Source organism: Vitis riparia, chromosome 12 (assembly GCF_004353265.1).
Source record: "Vitis riparia cultivar Riparia Gloire de Montpellier isolate 1030 chromosome 12, EGFV_Vit.rip_1.0, whole genome shotgun sequence".
In the NCBI taxonomy this organism is placed as follows: domain Eukaryota; kingdom Viridiplantae; phylum Streptophyta; class Magnoliopsida; order Vitales; family Vitaceae; genus Vitis; species Vitis riparia.
Window position 1 is genome coordinate 14,918,638 of NC_048442.1, and position 15,148 is coordinate 14,933,785.

The following is a 15,148-nucleotide window of genomic DNA, read 5'->3' on the forward strand; positions in this document are numbered from 1 at the left end:
AAGTTTAAAATTTTATAAAAGAATTAATACAATAGTAAGAAATCTCACTAGACACTTTATAAATAGTATTTAGTAAAATATGAATGATATTTTTTTTGTTAAGAAATAATGATAAAATATAGATATTACTATTTTAATAAAGGTATAAATTATATTTTTATTGAAAATGAAATTGGTTAAAATATTTTATTTCTAATGAATTAGAGAAGTAAGTATAATTCACTTTTTTAAACATATGTCAATGAACTAAATTTTTTATTTCATGTACACAATTACTCTCTTAATGGCCAGTAGACACTCTTTGTCCAAAAATTTAATTGTATTTTCCTTCAAACTTTACATGACCCAAATAGAGAATAAACTCTAAGCATCTTCCAAACTTTGCGGTGATGTTTAACATTGATTTATGAAGAATATATGTTTATTTCAATTAAATTTAGCTCTTTAATTTCTTTATTTAATAGAAAAAATAAGCAATAGTCTTGTTAAATCTAATTACCTTCAAAGATCCTTAAAGCTTAATTGGTTGCAGAAGTAACCATTCATGTTATGCTTCAATAGAATTTATGTTGCACATTATTTTATATGTAGGTGTAAGTTATATGGGAAATTCAAAGCTCATTTATTTTTTATTAAGGTTATATTTGGTTTTTAAAAAGTATTAAAAGAAAAGGAAAAATTTCAAGGAAAATAATTTTCTTATGTTTGGTTTTATCATCAGAAATAGAAAGAAAATCAAATATGATTAAAATTAGTTAAAAATGTATTAAAAAAATAGAAGAGTAAAAATAAATTAAATAAGTTTGAAGTAGTATATAAAAATAATTTATTACTTTTATATCTATTTTTAAAAAAAAAAAAATCATTTCTTAATTATTTTCTTTCTTTTACATTTTCCTTTAAAGTTTTCAGGAATCAATCATAGCCAAATTTTTCTAAAATAGTGGAAGTCTAGAAAACCTTATCCCATAAAGTGGCAAAAACACACAAATTAATAGAAGACCCTAAATTATTTATTTATTTATTTTTACGTTATATTTGTCCCAGCCCATGAATAATATGGGAGTTGGTTGATGGACAACTCTTATCTTTTAGTCACTAAGAGAAAGATAAAACTAACAGAGTTAGAGTTATTTTTCTTAATTAATAGGCCACTTAAATAACCTATCATGGGTAAGTTTATTTCAAAATTACAAATTTTTAAAATGAAGTGCTTAAAAAATAAGAATTGAGTGTGTATGGTAGGGATCTACATGCCTTAGACCTTGTTAAGCAATTGTTGTTGTAAACAATTTTATGTTCTTCAGAATAAATAAATTTAAAAAATAGGAAAATATGTTAGTACAACAAAAAATAGAAAATATGGTATTTTCATAAAATATTTTTTAGTTCATTTTTTTGTAGTTATTTAAAAAAAATAATTATATAAATATAGAGAATGTTTAACAAATAAAGCACTACAAATAAAAGTTATTTTTAAAATATATTTAAAAACATAGAAAACAAATTAAAATAATTTCTTTAAGTTTCTAAAGTCTTTTTGACAAAACATCAATTTTTAAAAATTGTTCTTCAAAAATGTTCTTGAAAACGCTTCCGACATGGAGCTTAACTTGAAGAATTGCAGACTGTTATAATCTCTATTTCCATTCTCATAACTTTAATTTTATCTTCGACCTTTTTATTTCTTTAATAATCTAGGTAGTATTTTTTATTCATATCAAATAATCTATCCCACGTTATTGCCTATCAATGGAAAAAGAGATGAAATTATTAAGAGAACTCCCGTGAAAAGTATAGGGCTGCCTTGCTTTCTATACTAGAATAGACCAGATATATAGCATGAACTAGGATGTAGAACTAGAAACTCCAAACAGGCATACCTCCATTTCTGCATTGGAATTTCAATGGGATGTGTAGTCATTAGATTAGCCTTTTGCATGTGTCAAGAAATTAAGTAAAAATATCCTTACCTTAATTATTTTTTATAATTTGAAAAGATAAGAGAAGGGGGTAATGTTATTCATCATTTTATAAATCTTCTTTCCAGAAACTTTAGAGTAAGGATATAACATACACAAATCTTATGGATATGAAGTAAATGGGAATTTTTATTTCATCAGTTCAACATATATTTTTTTATCAACCAGATGATTTTGTTTAAAAAATGAAAAAAAAAAAAAAAGATTTTGTTTATCAACCAGATGCTGAAGTCCTTTGTCATAGAACACAAATGAGAACGTATCCATGACATATCATGGATTAACAGTTGAATCATTTACTCAACAGGATTTTCCCTTCCCCAAATAGACCTTCTACTATGGTATTGCAAGTTTCTCATTTGAAATAAAGACAAGAACTTTAATTTCTAAGAACCAATTATGCATAAAACTAATTAAATAGTTAGGAGCAAATAACAAATCATTTCCATTACATATAATATGCAACATTTTTTTAAGTTATCAAATGATAAGTCTTTTATTTATTTAAAGAACTATATAGGAGAAGCTTTCCCTTTTTCTCTCTCAGGTAATCTTTATCAATTAATTCTTCCATTTGAATGATATCAGTATGTGATATATTTGTTCTCACTAATATATTGGCACTTCTTTTCTTTTGTACTCTTCACAAAGTAGTTATTCTTTTCAATCCAATTATGAGATAGGTTTCATGTAATTTCCTTTGATCAGAAATGTCACGAGGAATGGAGGCAAAATTAATATGGAATTGTGGACCCCGCATTTCGGCTCAATGCGTTTTCCACTCGATGGCGAAACTCGATTTTTATTTGAAAATTTTGATTTTTATTGATTATTTAAAAATGACTTGGAGTCGCCACTTATTTTTGTTTTATTTTTAAAGGGTAAACAAAATAAGAAAGAAAAACCCTAAGTGTGACTCCTTATTTTAGAAAAGGCGGTGTGTGAAAAACCGGATCGGGTTCGGGGGTCAGGTTACTTATCGGGAAGGTACGGTACAGACCGTAGCACCCCTTTAAGTCCCTAAAGTCGGGTCTCTACTAATAAAATGAAGCTGATGTGGCAATCAACAAGAAAATCGATGAATACTCAAATCGATCATGCACAATATGAGAAGCAAAGCAGGTATAAAGAATGAGCAAAATATGAATAGATGTGTACCTGGGCGACAATCACGAATGCGCTATCATGAAACATGGTTAGTTAACAATGAACAGATACAATTAAGCGCATATCAAGGAATAGAGTAAATCAATCATGGCCTGGAAAACCAATCAACTAATCAGTAAATCAATCATGAAATCACATATGTTGGGCCCCCACCAAAGCCCGTTTATTTTAGCATGAATTAATTTCGTAAATTCCATTAATTGGAATTACAAAATATAATCCTTACTTATTTTTAAAACATCCTAAAAATGAAGAAAATGCAAAAGTGGCTTGCCGGAAGGAAAATGGCAACCCAATTTTATTGAAAATGGGATTTCGGTATCCAAAAATTCTAAGGATTGGAAAATGGGGAAAACTTGGATTATTTGAAAATCAGAATTTGAGAAAAATATTCACAAAAAGAGATTTGAGAAAACATTTTCAAAATCAGAGGATGAAGGGATAAAAGAAAGGGGGAATGGAACAGGTGGCAAATGGGCTCTTGAGTCAATGGTGCTGCTTTAATGTCAATGGCAAGATCGGTAATTTGGTTTCCAGAATTGTCTGAATCATAAGCTACTGTCATTTTGCTCATCAGACTGTCATGGGGCCCTGCCCTTTATCATTTCCACCTCCACAGCAATTCTAGCTTGCTTCCTTGAAATCCCGGGAAACAGCATTATAGAAGCTCGACCATGGAGTAATGTCATTAAACTGCAAAATGGGGGCTGAAGATGCCAAAGCTCCAATGGCTACATGTGGGTATTTCAATCTAAACCGGGCAGCCAACATTCCTCCATAAGATCCACCAAAGACTGTAACAGGGGATGCTTCAGAAGACAGATTCTACTTCAGACTCCTTATCAGAACTGCAAAATCAGATAATGCTTCCTCAATGTCAGATTCCTTCTGGCTTTGTAACCTGTCTTGATTCTCAGCGATGCATCGTGATGCATGAAGGCACCATTTCGCGGCTAGTCGAGTTGAAGATGTATATATTATTTTATACCATTACAATCCAACACTACAGGGGTGCCACTGGTTTGACGTTCCTCTCAATGCCCGCCAAAAGAAGATATAAATCACATGATGCACGAGTCAGCACCTAAAGGAATTGACCCAAGTCCTTGCTCTTCAATCAACAGTACCAATTGCGTCAATCCTGATCACATCGCGCTGTTGCATTCGGAGAGGAGCAGCAAGGCACGTTTTCGTTTCGCATGAACAGGTCTCCCTTGTCTCTCTTTCAACCTCTTTCTTGAACCCCTCCATCAGATTTATCTTTCTCTGTTCTTCTTCTTCTCGAAATTGAACCTTCCCAGTGGCATCTAGATTGCTTAAATGCCAATTCCTCAAGCCGATGCGTGTTAACTGGCAGCTGTGGTGTAGCGCGAGTCCGTGATGGAGCCCGTGCCAGTGCTTCATTGGCATTGATATAGGTAGTCCTCCCACTCCATTCTTGCTGCCACCAAAGAAGATTATAGCCTTCACCATAGCTGGGGTATCTTTTTTTGTTATTTCTTCGTCAAGTGATCGGAATTAACGAATAGAGATAAACACCACTTCCTTGAAATAGCCACTGTCGTATATTACATCCAGTGACCTGAATCAGCGCCACCGCGTCCTCTACTCCAACACAGCTGAAACTCACGCTGCTGTCCAGTCTGACTGGAGCCAGAAAGGGGTAGACTCTTCATCAGGTGGGGTTGGAGCAGAGTTGGGAAACGACTGGTTCAAGGAAGACAATGTCGTCTCTGTGCATGACCAGTCAATTCTCATTCCTGTGAGGTAGGACTCGCTGACGAAGGCTTCCCAATCTCATTTCGAAACCATCTCCCACATGGCAACTCAGAGGCTGATTCTTTAATCACTATACGTTCAAATGATAGTGGCACAAATCTGAAATAACCCAAAGTAGACTTTCATTAGGCTTATGATGTCCTTCTGAAAACAGGGCCCACCGAAACCAACACAAGCATGCAAGAACTTGGACCCAATCTGGGTATCCATGCCGACCATATTTAAAATTTAAGTGACATCAGTAGCCTCACAGGGAGCCGTCATGACGTTAATAAAAGAAATCTTCTAGGTCAAGGAAGCATTAATAACGAGCTTAGGGAACTCTTCTGGAGTTTCTTTGCTTCCAGATCAAGAAGACTCAATCCAGTTTCAAAGGATCTTGAATGGCAGCATCCTCGGCAAGGAAAAACTGAGTATAGAGGCATTCGGGACTTGATTCCTCAGCTGTTATGGGTCATCAGTTGCATCTCTGGCGTGAATAAAGTGAGAGGTTGAGAGATGAAATGGGTTTAACGAGACGGTTTGAGGAAATGGCTAGCATGAGTCGTGAGTGGGAGGAATGAGAAGTGATTTAACGAATACATGGGTATTGATTTAGTTGAACGAGTGGCAGAAGGTAGTGATGGAAAAGGATAAAATAAGTATGAGTGGAATGAGTTGTAGCAGATGGGTGCAATGAAGGGAAATAATGGGCATCATGGGTGGAATGGGTAATGGATGAGGGACCATGTGGTGAAGAGAGAGAAGGTATATAGAAGGTGATGAGAAAAGAAAAATGGCAGAGAATTCAAATGGTTTTAGATGGAATTTGAGGCAGCCACGCATATGTAGGAAAAAAATGGGTTATGAGTTGATGGGATAGGTAGAATAGTTTAATGATGCATGGAGATGAATAAAGGTGAGTTTAGCCTGTAGATGAAGGATGCTACTGTTGAAATAATGACTGTCATCAGCCATGAAGACTGTCCATGCCACAACAAACAAGTTACAATATTTGGCAGTCTTTTCTCCCATTAACGTATTAGTTCCCTTCGTGCTTGCCTACATACTCTTCAGTTGGTTTCGATCTCACAGAGAACTAGTTAGCCAATAACGAACATGATAGCTCCCTTTTCTTGTATACCCGGAAAGAGCCCAAAGCAATGGATTCATAACTTTTCAATCTCTACTTTGCCAGCATTACAGCCTGCCCGCCACTTAGTGGGACCCATAAGTTGCAGAGAAAGAGCTGAGAGGGAGCCCTATGCGCCTCCAATATGGTTGTGTCTTCGTACTCTGAACACATCTGCGATATTAATCCTTTCAAGCCTGAATTGGGTCACTAACATACACAGCCTATGACATTGGAGTTCAGTGGTGGTAGTAGCTTGGTAGTGAGGGCATGCCTTTTGGACGGGTCCCTGTTCTCTTCATCGGGCCATGAACCTCATATCCACCATTATAGCCCGCCTGTAGGGCCCTACACTCTGTAATGTTTGGATCCCCCACCCAATGACACTCACAGACCTCGGCTATTCTGGAATTTTCAATCATGCATCACATTGAATCAGGCTCATATTAGGACGCTTCATAACCAGCCTCTTACAGCTTTTCAAAATCACTTCAAGCGACATAAATCCCACCAGCTTCTCCAACTACAATCCACTTTGCCAACTTCGAATCTGTTAATCTCACGATACATTGACAATCCGAAATCTTACCTCTCGCTTTGGTTGTATTCAAGGAATTCTCCAAACAATGGCTGAATGGCTAGGGGGTGAAGTATGCTGCGTAGACTTCGAAAATAGAGATGATATTCGTGGATATATTCCTTTCGAACAAACTCAGGCTTTCACCCATGAAATCCACATTATCTGTTTCGACCACTTCATCCTCTTTTTACTCCTCAGTAACCTCCCCGTTTTCTGCTCAGCCTTGCTTTAATTCATAGTAAAGAGATATTCATCTTCCATTGCAAGTCAAAGCGGGTGAAAAGAGGGAAGGGAAAGGAAATCCAAACAAAACTAGAATGAGTATAACAACCAACAAAATCCATGAGTCGCAACCTCATCTCACAAGGGATGGGTGAGTTAGGAGAAATAGGTGGGATGAACAAAAATAAAATTGCAAATACAAACGAGAAATGCTATTACAGATATCAAGAGGAACAAAGCTGAGCAAATCTCAACAAAAACCAAACAGAGAAGAATGAACATGTTAGAGCATCATCAAAACGATTCAAAGGTCAATAAAGGAAAGAATGTAGCCCTCTATATCTTCTCCCAATCGAAATAATACTGAAAAAGTAAATCAGTGGCAAACTGAAGAGAACCATCTATATCTAGGAATGAGAGGACCATCGTATACGTACCTGGTTTCTTCAAACTAGAATAGTCGAATTTTTCTTTTCCTCAGAAAGCTTGATGCATCAGCTTCCCCTTCTTGTCTTCAAAAATCCTTCAGACCAGCCTCCAAAACTTCCCTCTGAAAGCCACCTCCTCTCCTCCCTCGTCTCCCTCTAAAAGCTCTCTCCCACAGCCTCTGGTAGTACCCACAATGTCGTTTTCTTCTCTAGAAACCCTCCTCACAAGGCTCCTCCCCCACCAAAACAGAAACGCACCCTCCTTCTCTCCAGCTGCCTACCTCTGCCAAAAAGAAAATCCCCTTTTCTTTTCTCCCGGATTTGCCCCTCTAACCACCTGCAGAGACAGCCACCAAAAACACCACTACCTGCAGCCTCTCTCTCCTCCGCTCCTGCTAACGGCATGCAGGAATCTTCTAGAATTTCATTGCCACGTGTCGACCTCTCATTGGTCCTCCAAACCACCAATCTGATTCCTCAACAACCAATCCGAGAGTGACACGTGGCTCGCTGGGGGCTCTTCCACGTGGCAAAATCAGCTGCAGCAAAGAATGACCTAAATGGGGGTCTACAGGAATGCTTGTGACAAGTGCAAAGGTTGCATTTATTTCTATGGCAGCATACTTTCCTTTTCCATGTTAGGCCTACAACAGGATGTGGACATGTTTACTTTGACCTTTGCGAAGTCATTTGTGCCTATCTTGGCATTCAGCACTAAGCTCTTTAATGGGGTTGGTGTTGGAAAGGGATATATCTTAGCTCACCACTTGAACTAATTATGGTTCTTCAATTCCATAAAGCTTGCTGGGTGGCTTGGTGTAACTATGCCTATTTCTTCCTTTTTCTTGACTAGCTAGCTCAATTTTTGGGGGGACTTAGGGACAGGGGTTGACTCAAATGAGGGCATATTCTACTTTGATTTTTAGAAGTGTTGGACATTAGCAATCCTTAGACATGAGTGGAGCGCTTGATAATGCGTGTACCAAATGCCAAGACAAGCACAAAGACTTTTGGCAAGTGTGAGAGAAAATAGATAAAGGAGGGTAAGATCGTAGAAATTGAATGTGTTGCTTTGTTAATGTTTTTCTCTTCTTTTTCTTTCTTAGTTGATGGGTAAGAAGTTTCACGGTGTTAATATATGAAATGTAGACCTTTATGATTTCAATATTAGCAGTAAATATAACTTGCTTCCCTTTGCTGTGGAATATTGGGTCTAATCTCAGAAAAAAAAAAAAAAAAATAGTTTCATTTTAAGTCTTCTGTTTTCACTAATTTGAGGTTTGGCTGCTTTCCGTTTTCTCCGGTTTGAGGTTTGGTTGTATGCAGTAGTAACAACCATAATTCTTGTTTAACATACCTTTTAAATTACAAACAATACGAAAGACATTTTCTTTTGATAGGAAAAATAATAGTAAATATATAAAGAACCACCAAAGAAATGGAGACGGGAGTGTAACCCATAGAATACTAAGGAAAATGGTAAAATAAGAAAATATTAAGGAAAATGATTTCTTATATTTAATTTCACTATGAAAAACATAAAAGAAAATCAAATAGGGTTATTTGATTAGAAGGGTCATTGAGAACTCAATTTTTTAAAATTTAATTAACCTTTCATCATTTTTTAATCTTATTTTGATAAAAATGTCTTCATTCTCTTTTTATAAAAATGACTTTTTATTATAAAACTTACGTGTAAATGCCTGAAATGATAAAAAGGAATTTACATAAAAAAAAATGGATTGATTTTCAAGTAAAAATATGAAAAGAGTTAGATTTACAAATTTGAGGATTATTTCATTGTTTTTAACCAATTAATTCACTCAAATATAATTAAAATTAGTTAAAAATTTATGTATTTTTTAATTGTTTAATCTTCATACAATAGGGGAAAATAAATAAAATAAGTTTAAAAAATATATAAAAATAAGTTATTGGTTTCAAATCTTCTTTTTTTTTTTTCTATTTTTTTCTCTATTTTTTTTTTTCACATTTTCTCTCAAATCTTTTGGAATCAAACACAACCTAAAAGGATAGGAGATAAAGTAACAAGATTCAGAAACCAGGAGTCAATTACAAGAGTAATCACTTTATCACATAAAAAATAAAAAAGAAGGAAAAAGAAAAAAAAGACTACTTAGACTTTGAAATGTGCCTTCCAGCTCCACTAAAGACTTTAAGGAACAGGTCTATTATGGCATAACTAGGCCTTCTTCATCACTTCGGAAAAGCACTTTAGTCCTATCTATAAAAGCTCATCATTCGATCCCTAGTTTATTCAAGAGTAGTGGTAAAGAGAGTGAATTAGAATCATGGGGTCCATTTTGTATCTCTTCATCTTGATGCGCTTTCTCGCTTTACTCTCATCATTTCATCTAATTGTTACTATTTCTTCCTCATCTGTGCAGCAGCCACTGTGCCATGATAATGAGAGCTCTGCCTTGCTTCAGTTCAAGCAGAGCTTTTTGATTGATGAATATGCTTCTGAAGATTCTTATGCTTATCCAAAAGTTGCAACGTGGAAATCCCATGGAGAGGGAAGTGATTGCTGCTCATGGGATGGTGTTGAGTGTGACAGGGAGACTGGTCATGTCATCGGCCTTCATCTTGCCAGCACTTGTCTCTATGGTTCTATAAACTCCAGCAGCACCCTCTTCAGCCTTGTTCATCTCCGGAGGCTTGACCTTTCTGATAATGATTTCAATTACTCTGAGATCCCACATGGAGTTAGTCAGCTTTCAAGGCTTAGAAGTCTAAACCTCTCGGATTCTCAATTCTCGGGCCAAATCCCATCGGAGGTACTCTTAGCACTGTCTAAATTGGTATTCCTTGATCTCTCGGGAAACCCAATGTTGCAGCTTCAAAAACATGGCTTGAGAAATCTGGTTCAAAATTTGACCCTCTTAAAGAAACTTCATCTAAGCCAGGTGAACATTTCTTCAACAATACCTCATGCGTTGGCAAATTTATCTTCATTGACATCTCTCCGTCTCAGAGAATGTGGATTGCATGGTGAATTCCCAAAGAAAATTTTTCAGCTACCAAGCCTACAATTTCTTAGTTTGAGGTACAATCCAAATCTGAACATTTATTTCCCTGAATTTCAGGAAACCAGTCCCCTAAAAGTTTTGTATCTTGCTGGTACAAGTTATTCGGGCGAGCTACCAGCTTCAATGGGGAAGCTTAGTTCTTTGTCTGAATTGGATATCAGCTCATGCAATTTCACAGGATTGGTCCCATCTTCACTTGGTCACCTTACCCAGCTGTCTTATTTAGACCTTTCATATAACTTTTTTAGTGGTCCAATTCCTTCTTTCTTGGCAAATCTTACCACTCTCACTTATTTGTCACTTACTTCAAATAATTTCAGTGCTGGGACCCTTGCTTGGCTTGGTGAACAAACAAAACTCACTACTTTGTATCTCGACCAAATAAATTTAAATGGTGAAATCCCATCCTCTCTTGCAAACATGAGTGAACTAACTATTTTGAATCTTTCAAAGAATCAATTGATTGGTCAGATCCCATCTTGGCTCATGAACCTCACCCAATTGACCGAAGTTCATTATTTGAATTAGTAAATCTTCAATATCTTTATCTACATTCCAATTATTTGACTGGAACAGTGGAACTCCACATGTTATCAAACCTCAAAAATCTCACTGATCTGCAATTATCATACAACAGGATATCCTTGCTCAGTTACACCAGTACCAATGCTACTCTCCCTAAATTCAAGCTTTTAGGATTGGCTTCATGCAACTTAACTGAGTTTCCTGATTTCTTGCAGAACCAACATGAATTGGAGGTTCTCATCCTTTCTACTAACAAAATCCATGGTCCAATTCCAAAGTGGATGTGGAACATAAGCAAAGAAACCCTAGAGGCTCTGTTCATTTCTAACAACTTCCTTTCAGGCTTTAGCCAAGTTCCAGATGTTCTTCCATGGTCCAGGCTGAGCATTTTGGAACTTAGTTCTAACATGCTGCAGGGATCACTTCCAGTTCCTCCACCATCAACCGTTGAATATTCAGTCTCTAGAAATAGACTGGCTGGAGAAATTCCATCTTTGATCTGCAACCTGACTTCTCTTAGTTTGCTTGATTTGTCTAGTAACAACTTAAGTGGCAGTATTCCTCAATGCTTCACCAAACTTAGCTCTTCATTGTCTATACTCAATCTCAGAGGCAACAACTTGCATGGACCCATTCCTCAAACATGCACCAACACAAGCAATTTGAGGATGATCGACTTAAGTGAGAATCAATTACAAGGGCAAATACCAAAATCATTGGCCAATTGCATGATGCTTGAGGAGCTTGTTCTTGGAAACAATCTGATCAATGATATTTTCCCTTTCTGGTTGGGATCTCTTCCGAGGTTACAGGTCCTCATTTTGCGATTCAACAGATTCCATGGCGCAATAGGGAGCCCCAAAACTAACTTTGAGTTTTCCAAGCTGCGCATCATTGACCTCTCTTACAATGGTTTTACAGGTAATTTGCCTTCAGAATACCTCAAAAATTGGGATGCAATGAGAATCGTGGATGCAGAAAATTTGACCTATATCCAAGTGGAAGAGGAATTTGAAGTTCCACAATATTCATGGGAAGACCCATACCCGTTCTCAGCGACAATGACGAACAAAGGCATGACAAGGGAATATGAGCTGATCCCTGATATATTAATAGCCATTGATCTTTCAAGCAACCGGTTCCATGGAGAGATTCCAGAATCCATTGGGAATCCCAAGGGGCTTCGCTGGCTCAATCTTTCCAACAATGCACTTACTGGCGCCATCCCCACATCTTTAGCAAACTTGACCCTGCTGGAGGCGCTGGACCTATCTCAGAACAAGCTGTCGAGAGAGATACCTCAACAACTAGTGCAACTCACTTTCCTTGCATTCTTCAATGTGTCTCACAATCATCTTACAGGGCCTATACCACAAGGAAAACAATTTGCAACATTTCCAAGGGCTTCCTTTGATGGGAACCCAGGATTGTGTGGAAGTCCTTTGTCAAGGGCATGTGGAAGTTCTGAGCAATCACCACCAACACCTTCATCCTCCAAACAAGGTTCAACTAGTGAATTTGATTGGAAATTTGTATTAATGGGATGTGGAAGTGGGCTAGTAATCGGAGTTTCAATTGGGTACTGCTTGACCTCATGGAAACATGAATGGTTTGTAAAAACCTTTGGAAAGCGCCATACAAAATGGACAAGGAAAGAAAGAAGGGGACATAGAGGCTAAATTTATCCAACCCAAATTTCCTTGATAGATTTCTTAATCTATGTATATTGCTTGCATCGTCAGACTTCTTTCTTCATTTCTTTTTCCTTGTTAGTCATGGTGTTACTCCAACTTGTGTTTTTGTCGACGAATTGATGTAAAAACTGCTTGGGTTTCTTAATTATATGTAGTGTAGCAATGCAACTTGATTATGGTTTGTATTGAACTGCAGACTGAAGGTGTTAGTCTCATCACTTCTTTTATAATTCTTTCTTCCTTTTATAGATTTGGGCGCTTACATACTAGAAGTACTATCACTAGCTTGCATGTATTAGATTCTTTTACTTATTTCGTATTGAAAAAGGAAAAAGGCAAAATGAAAGTTGCCTTGCATTGGACTTAAGCTATTTAATGGGAAGTTAAGTAGTAGTATGAGTCCCTTGAGGCTATTTTACTTGCAAACCTTCTTGTCGTTGGCTGAGTGAAACTATGCTTTGGGTTGATCTACATCAACCTTAGAACTTGTGTGTTTGGGTCAACTATGGTATTGTGCAAGTCTTTCATTTGAAATAAAGGCAAAAACTTCAATCTTTGAGCACCTAACCATAAAACAGAAAATTCAAGGGAGATATGGAATTTTTTTAAGTAAATAAAATGAGGAGCCTTCTATTTGTCTCCATAGGAGAAGCTTTATTTCTTTTTTTTTTCTCTAGCTTTCAAGGCTAATCCTAGTGTGTTACCACCACCCTTTTCAACCTTTGAACAAGATTCCCTTGGTGTATTTGGATGGAAAATGACATTGATGGGGGTATGAAAACTTGTGACAACCTAAATGGACAATGAAGGAAACAAAGAGACATAGATATCAAGGCTCTATTTGGGAATTGTTCTCGAAAATAGTTTTGAAAAACATTGTTATCTGGTGTTTTTAAATATGAAAAATTTGTTTAGAAACCTAAAATGTTCTTAATCTATTTTCTATATTTTTAGTTTTTTTAAATAACTTTTATTTGGAATACTTTAGTTTTAATCACTCTATATTTATATAATTATTTTTTAAAAAAGCATTAAAAAATAAGTGAAAATAACTAAAAAATATTTCATAAAAATAAGATATTTTTGGTTTTTAAGATTATAAAACTATTTTCTATTTTCTAATTATCAAACATGTTTTCTTTTTTTCTTTTTTTTTTCTGAAAAACAACAAATGTTTTAAAAAAATAGTTGTCAACATGCCCTAAATCATCTAACCACAATTTTCTTTAGAAATTTAAATCCATGTGTTTCTTGTACTTCCTTATTTCCGTTTCCATTTTTTTTCCTTTTATTCTACTGCTGTTTGATTTGTCTCTCTTTTTCTTCTTGAAACTTCATGTTTTGTTGAGTAATGAGATGATAAAGGTTTGTGGTTTGTAATAAACTGCAAATGCTAGTTTTATTGCTTTATTTAACTTTTCTTTCTCTTATCCAGATGCAGCAACCAGAAGTCTAGAAATTTATATACCTTGTATTTATTATATTGTTCCATTTATTTGCTGAAATCTTTTTTCGTTCTCTTCTTGTCATTATGACTCCAAATGGAGATGGTTTCATTTAGAGTTTTTCATAGAAGGCTCAACATTTTGTCCATTTGGAGTTTTTTGGATGAATAAAAAAAGTAAAAATATTTGGGTTTGATAACAAATTTATTTTAGTTATGTTAGTTTATATTAACAGGTTATTTTTAACCTAATAGGAAAAACCAAAATATTTGGCTTTTTCTATTCAGCCAAAAAATAACAGTAAAGTATTGACACTTTTTTTCCCTTTCTCCAACCTTTTCTTCCATGCTCTTCACAAAGCAATTATCTTTTTCACTCCAATTAATTATTTGATGAGTTTCATGCAATTGCCTTTTATAAGATATTTGACGAGAAATAAAGGCAAATTAATCAAGGAACACTTGTGAGACAAGTGCAGGAGTTGCAATTCTTTCTATAGTAGTATAATTCCCTTTCCATATTAGACTTGCAACAGGATGTGAAAAACGTTTTACTTTGCCCTTTGCAAAGTTCATTTGTGTGTGTCTTGGAATTTGACACAAAGCTCTTTAATAGGGTTCGTTTTGGAAAAGTATGTATCTTAGCCAACCACATGAACTGAAAACAGTTTTTCAATTCTATAAAGCTTGGTGGAGGGCCTGGTATATCTACTCTTTTGTCTTCCTTGTTGAAGTATTGACCATTAGTGACCCTTAGGCATGAGTGGAGTCCTTGATAATGCATGTACCAAAGGCAAGACACGCCAAGAAGCAAAGAAAATAGAGAAAGGAGAGTATGAGAGAACACTAAAGACTTTGAGATGTGCAAATGGAAAGCTTGTTTTAGACTTTGGTCAATTCTAAACGCCCCATCCTGCCCCCTTTTGGTCAATTCTCCCATTCATCCTCCTCAAGAGATACAAAACTTCCTCTTCTAACCCTTCTGTCGGCATACCAAGGCATCAACTAAACTTCGAGAGACAGTTAGAGTTCTACTCTTCATCCCACCCTCTTCAAACTCTTCAAACCCTTTGTGATCGATTGACTTTGGTTCCAAGTTTTGATTTTATTGTGGATTTTGACTAATTTTTATTGATTATCCATGATTTCAAGTTTCGTTTTTTTTT

General features: G+C 35.8%; 1 pseudogene; it reads left to right on the forward strand.

Moving 5' to 3' along the window:
• Nucleotides 1–9,581: 9,581 nt before the first annotated feature.
• On the forward strand, nucleotides 9,582–12,687 carry LOC117926003 (annotated as a pseudogene).
• Nucleotides 12,688–15,148: the final 2,461 nt, after the last annotated feature.